Below are 7,377 nucleotides of genomic sequence, written 5' to 3' on the forward strand. Positions count from 1 at the left end.
TGTGAAACTACTATATAAATGCCTCATTCATTAATTCATTAATTCATTCATTCATTCAAATAACTGTCATTAACTTACAACTACATGTCAAATAACATGTCAAATACATGTGAAACTACTATATAAATGCCTCATTCATTAATTCATTAATTCATTCATTCAAATAACTCTCATTAATTTACAACTACATGTCGACTAACTCTCATTAACTTACAACTACATGTCAAATAACATGTCAAATACATGTCAAACTATATAAATGCCTCATTAATTAATTCATTCATTCATTCATTCATTCATTCAAATAACTGTCATTAACTTACAACTACATGTCAAATAACATGTCAAATACATGTGAAACTACTATATAAATGCCTCATTCATTAATTCATTAATTCATTCATTCATTCAAATAACTCTCATTAATTTACAACTACATGTCAAATAACATGTCAAATACATGTCAAACTACTATATAAATGCCTCATTCATTCATTCATTCATTCATTCATTCAAATAACTCTCATCAACTTACAACTACGTCAACTAAATCCCAATTATTTACAACTACATGTCAAATAACTTGCATTAAGTTTCAACTACATGTCAAATAACTCTTTAATTTACAACTACATGTCAACTAACTCTCATTTGAGTATTAGTAGACTGTTTGGTTAGAGTTAGTAGAATAAGTTAACATAGTCGCAAAGTTACTTATAGTCAGTAGAATGTCTGTTGGGGAGCATCAAAATAAAGTGTCAGCAGATATTAAGCAGACAGTCTACTAATTCTGTAATGACTGGTAGTTGACATTAATTTACTGTAATTAGTAGAATGTCTAAAGTGGACTATCAAAATAATGTTATACTTGCACGTTTTGGCTATTTTGGTGTGTTGAGAACAGGTTTTGCATTCAGGATCAGACTCATTTTCAATTTGGATTGCACTAGGTCAAATTATGTGACTTTTGTGACTTAGTGTTAGCATTTATACACACTGTATATGTTATGCAAAAATGCAATATATAATTGTTGATACTTTTAAAAACATGAAAATCTGAGAGTTCAAATTTTTGGGGTGTACTGAAAAACCACAAGTAATACAACTAAGCATATGTTGAACCAAAAAAAAAACAACATCTGTAAATAACGGGCAAAAAAGTACACGCCCAAATTTCTAAACTTGTCCACATCATCCGGGAAGTGTGTTGCGTTTTCCATGGTTTAAAACCAGAGCTGTGTGAAGCGGAAAACCGAGCTCTCGAGATAGACCAGCTGTCAGATCTGTACCTGTAAACCCCACACAGACATAAACCCCACATCCACAGCACCTGTTTTCCACGCAAACAAAATCACTCACACTTCCTGTTGATGTTTTTCTGTGTCATCTTCATTCGAGGATTGCAAAAATAAATAGGCCAATTAAAATTTAAATGTAAATATATTATCATCTCGCAACGCAAGGTTTGAGCATGCAGGTTCTTCATGGAATAAAGGTTGGTAAAGCCTGTTTATGTAATCTCATATTTTTCTGCATTGTACACCATTCTTAAAGAAGTTTAAAATTGTGCTCTGTCTATGATGATAAAATGTTATTAACGTAGCATTTTTGGCTCCCAAAGAACTTTACAGTGATCTTTCAATCTAAAGAACCTTATTTCCACTATAAAGAATGCTTTGTGTAATTGAAAGATAATGTTTCTTCATGGAACAATCAATGCCAATAAAGAACCTTTATTTTTAAGAGTGTGTATTTTTTTTTTATTATTCATTTTGTGTATATTAAAGTCCAGCTACTTTTATAGGCTGTCTTCATTCAATACAGCAGATGAAGACATGATCGTCTGAATTAAGACATTGTGACTCACGTTCCATTATTCTGTTTTCATTGAGGTGAGTGTGTCTGTTGTCATTCTGTCTACCCCTTGCACTACAGCCTTGTGACCTTAAATACTGTACATGAGGTCAGGATGATCTCATTACACCTTTTGAACAAAAAAAAAAAAAAAAAACGTTCATTGTCATGAGATATTTTAGGGGCAGGACAATGATCACTCTGTTGGCTACCAACTTTGTCACAATGTTGTATCCTCTTTTTTTCAACTTTAAGCAAGCTGACATCTCTTTAAATGCAAGCTTAATGAGTGACCTATATTGACACAGCACAATATTTGATTAATAGATAAACAATACATGCTCTAAGGCCCTTGACTGGCTCTTTTTCAGATCTGAAAGGAGAAAGAATGAGAAACTGATTAAGGATTTCAAAGTGACTGCAAGTAAATATGCAAATTAAGAAAAACTAATTGCGAAACAAAGTTTACCCATAGTTTCTATTTAGTAATAAATGTTAGCAATGAGTAGGGATTTATCAGAAATCAGATGAGACACTGCAGGTGAATAAGGAAAAAACATGAACTAATAGTTATCAGCATACTTCCCCAGTGGATTGATTACGATAAAAATTGCAAACATTTTTTGTAATATGAGTTTTTTTTTTAAATGTTATGTTTAAATATGCAAATGAGGCATATATAAATATTTACTTAAAAATGAGCTAATTTGCATACATTTCTACTACAAAAATCTGAACATTGGATGAAGTCAGGTTCAGAATTCTTGTTTATTTATTTTTTTACATATTAGAGTCAAAGGTTTTTACAGAGTGGATCTCTTTTTATCACAGAAAAAAAAAGTTCACAATTTTTTTTTTTTTTTAAATAAAATGTATATAATCTGGCAAATTATATACAAACAAATCCCTCTGTAAAAACCTTCAGAATATCGATTTAAAGAAAAAAAAATCACTTTGAGAAAACAGCCTTTAAAATTATGTATTGTAATTGAAATCTATAGACACAAATAGATAAAGTGCCAAAAAATAAAATGCTTAAAGGTGGATTTTGGATGTTTTCTGACCACTAGTCGGAAAACAAAACACTTTATTAAAAGCCAAAAAGCCCAAAATCTAAAAACTGAAAAAAACAAAATTGTTAAATTTGGTTGTTAAACAACAGCAACATAACTACTTCTAACTTGACTAGCAGTATGATAAATAAATACAATAAATAAAATCATATTTATTTATTTTTTAGCACAACAGAAACAAATGTGCAGAGATAATATCAGAATAATGTTTAACTGGAGCTGTTCGAGGGAAATATAAATTACACAGAACATTAACTAGGTTATTCTTTTATTTTATTAGAGCTATTTTTGACAGGTCCATCTGTTAAGACAAGATTAGGTAGAGGGGTTTTGAACTAAAATTGAAAATGATCTTGCAGCATTATCTTTAAATGCATATATAAATGAATGTATGTGTGTATGTATGTACAGTCCTTTTTCATTATGTGCTATAATGATGCAGAAAAAATACAGGCTAGAAATTATGCAAAGTAAAAGTGATAAAAATAGATTTGAATCAAGTGTAGTAAACACATGGCACTGCATTTTAATATTGAAAGCATAAGTATAGGTGAATTCTGCATGATATAAAAAGTTGCACAAAAAAAACCCACACGGAAAAATCTCGCACTCTTTTTCCAAAAGTAACAGAGAAACACAAATGGAAATTTGTGTCCTGATACTATCCACCCCTGACATCAGATAAAAACTGACAGTTTTGAATATGCATTTCAAATAAATATAAGTGTTATGCTTCAACGTGTCTTTGACAGTCACATTCATGCTGCTTTGACCTGAATGCATCTAAAAATCTATTGCACTATATAATGAAATGTATGAATGCTTTAAGCTGTTTAAAGGACTGCAGTGAACAGTTTAAACTGCAGCAGGAGATACAATGCTGTTCTTATTGAGCACTTCACATCATAATTATTTTACTACATGCACAAGTATAAATGTTTCATGATGATGGTGCTGTAATAATGCAAAAACCCAGGCTATAAATTATGTAAAGTAATTGTGATTTAAAAACAGTTACTGTATATTTCTTATTATACAGTAATTATGTTTGTCACCTCAAACGTCTTAACGCTAACCTCTGGCATCATTTTGAAAGTAGGTAAGTAGGATGATCTGAATCAAGGGTTAGTATTATTTTCCACAGGAAGCGGGCGCTGTGCAGAAATAAGACATGATAAAACTTCCTGTCTACGTCACAGACGTCTGTGGTTGTTTTTCTCTTGTGTGAGGCAAGCAAGACAGGATGTGTGTGTTTGCGCATGTGTGTGTGGGTGGGTGACAGAAATGAGGACAGGAAGACTGATGCATGCACATTTTTGCACATTTTGCAGCTTGCAGAGCGAGAGAGAGAAATGTAGCACATGCATGACTTTGGTCTATAATATGAGCCTTATAATCTGTCATCATGTAGGCTTGTTTACCTACTGTTCAATACTGTTAAAAACACACTTCCTCTCTCATTAGGACTTTTTCACTGTTGCACCTACTTTATACATTTATTGAATTGTTCATAAACATTATTGATAACAAAAACAGAGGGTGTGATTAGTCATAAAAGCACATCAAATGTGCATCACATATAAAAGACACTACAAGTGAAAGAGTGATTTAATCATTTCTCCGAATGTTTTTTTCCGACGCTTAACCTTTGTGCTTTCCTTGAAAGTGTGATTCATGATAAACATCTTGCTCGTTTTAGTTAAATACGTACCGGTATAAGATGCACACATATAAAAGCGGGAATAAAAGAAAAATTGTGATACGGTTTTAAATGAGGCATTTATTCATTCCCATTTTGCAGTGTATTTTGTTTTGTACAAAAATAGCAAAGAAATGTTTTGTTTTTATTTATTTTAATCATTATTTCATTATATAGACATCAGTATTTCATGATATGCTGTATGTGCATGCGCATTCATGTGCAAAACACATTCATGAAGTCATGTACAGTTCAACAGATCTCTAAAGTGTCATCATTCATCAGTGGTTTGGACTAATTCCTCAGTAAATCTGCAGGACTGCTGATGTGAGGACAGTGACAGAAGCCTCCAGCAGAGGGCCTACAGCAAGATCATCCTCCCAGCCAAATCTAAGTATATACTGCCACCAATTGACATTATTGTAATCTGCAGTTCTGTGCTTACAATCCTATGTCATACTTAAAATGAACACTAGATAGCGCCATTGCTTTATTAATCACACCTGTGTGTTAACCTAAAAAATTCACTGAGTTTTCTTGAACCATAGATTTGCTTTCTCTGATAACATTGATCATTTGATGGCAATATCATGTCATTGTCTTATAGTTCAAATTATTTAATGTATTTTCAAATTATTTAATAAGGTAAAGGGTTAGTTCACCCAAAAATGAAAATTCTGTCATCATTTACTCACCCTCAAGTTGTTCCAAACTTGAATGAATTTCATTGTTCTGCTGAACACAAAGGAAGATATTTGGAAGAATGTCAGTACAGGTCTTGTACAATTAAAGAAACAATTAGTTAAACCAACAATTCTTTCTCCTTATTGCACACAAAAGGTATTTAATTATTGTAGAACCACTGTAGCCACGTCAACTGTTTTAACAATGTCTTTAGTATCTTTCTGGATCTTGGGAGGTTCAGTGACATTGCTAGCAATGGAAGCCTCTCTGAGCCATTGGATTTTATCAAAAAATATCTTAATTCGTGTTCTGAAGATCACATCACCAACGACCCCTACCACCCAGCACATCACCTGTTCACTCTTCTGCCATCAGGGAAGAGGTATAGAAGCATCACCAGCAGAACATCACGCTTCAGAGATAGCACTTACCTCCAAGCTATACAATATGATAAACATGGCTTGATGCTTGAATGTTTGATTTAGGTTATAAACTTGTGGACTGATTTCTGGCTGTGTTGCTTGCACTAAGCACTTTATGGTCTGGTCTATAACCAGTTGACACACCTAATGTGCAATATGTGTTGTTCATATCAATGCATTGCTGTTAACTATGTGAGCATACCAAGACAAATTCCTATCAACTGCATTGTTAAAATGGCTAAATAAAACTTGAACTTGAACTTGATGAACAAAGGTCTTAGGGGTGTGAAACGACATGAGGGTGAGTAATTAATGACAGAATTTTCATTTTTAGGTGAACTAACCCTTTAAAATTTCCTGATAATTTACTTACCCCATGTCATTCAAAATGTGAATGTCCTTCTCTCTTCAGTTGAAAGAAATTAAGGTTTTTGAGGAAAACATTCCAGGATTTTTCTCCATATAGAAGACTTCACTGGGGACCAACAGGTTGAAGGTCCAAACTGCAGTTTCAGTGCAGCTTCAAAGGACTTTGCACTATCCCAGCCGAGGAATAAGGGTCTTATCTTAACGATTGATCATTTTCTACAAAGTGAACGCGCAAAGACTAAGTCAAACGCTCTTTACAAAAAAAGGTAAAACAATGTCGGACGATTTTGATGTTGGAGGAGAAATGAGATGGAGTTTTTGGAGCAATGAGATGGAGCAAATTTTAATAGACTTTTGTTTTTACCCATTTCCTTCACATCGGCAGTTGGATTCACTCTTTTCCCAAAGTCATCTGTAATTTTTAATTGTCAATACAACTGAATAATTTGAGAAAACATAAGCTGACTTCATAAATTCATGTTGATTTTCCTAAAATCCTGATCCATTTAGATCCACTCTGATGGACAACAACAACAACAACAACAACAACAACAAAAAACTCCCTAAGACTTCCTAGCTCATCCATCCAGAGATCAAAATTCTCTGTTTTTACTGTTATTTCTATTCCTTATGTTCTATTTTTATTCTTCTTCTTCATGTAAAGCACTTTGAATTACCATTGTGTATGAAATGTGCTATACAAATAAAATTGCCTTGCCTTGCCTAAAAAGTACCATTATGTTGATTCATGTTCCTTTTGTTTGTTTTTGTAATTCTCTTCATTTTGGTGCAGATGTGCAAGAAATCACAGTTTGTGGTTTCAAAGGAAAAGAAATAATAAATAGATCACTTTTAAAAGGTGATCTGATTTCTAACTGGATGTTGTTTAGCGGAATGTTTAGTTTTCATAATCAACACTCTAAAAAATGCTGGGTTAAAAACAATCCAAGTTGGGTTAAATATGGACAAACCCAGCAGGTTGGGTTAAAGGGCACCTATTACGCCCTCTTTCACAAGATGTAATATAAGTCTCTGGTCTGGTCAAGTTTCAGCTTAAAATACCCCACAAATTTGCCCCTATTTGGGGTGAGCAAAAGCATGCCTTTTACTATATTAATATATTGCTGGCTAAAAAAATAAATCCAAAATTGGTAGAAAAAATGGCTGGGTGAAAACAACCCAATCCCTGGGTTTGTCCATATTTAACCCAGCATTTTTTTTAGAGTGAATAATGATGTTTTAAACTTTTTGTGCTGCTGTTATGAACATCTTTTGA

The 7,377-nt window shown here is 32.9% G+C and overlaps 1 long non-coding RNA gene across 1 annotated transcript; it reads left to right on the plus strand.

Moving 5' to 3' along the window:
• The first annotated feature begins 28 nt into the window (after positions 1-28).
• LOC125261969 lies at positions 29-6,638 on the plus strand. The gene is made up of 4 exons (XR_007183485.1): positions 29-1,495; positions 1,805-1,892; positions 4,944-5,020; positions 6,145-6,638. It is a non-coding gene; the product is annotated as an uncharacterized LOC125261969 (long non-coding RNA).
• The last annotated feature ends 739 nt before the right edge of the window (positions 6,639-7,377 follow it).

The sequence above is a fragment of the Megalobrama amblycephala genome, unplaced genomic scaffold, assembly GCF_018812025.1.
Source record: "Megalobrama amblycephala isolate DHTTF-2021 unplaced genomic scaffold, ASM1881202v1 scaffold540, whole genome shotgun sequence".
In the NCBI taxonomy this organism is placed as follows: Eukaryota; Metazoa; Chordata; class Actinopteri; order Cypriniformes; family Xenocyprididae; genus Megalobrama; species Megalobrama amblycephala.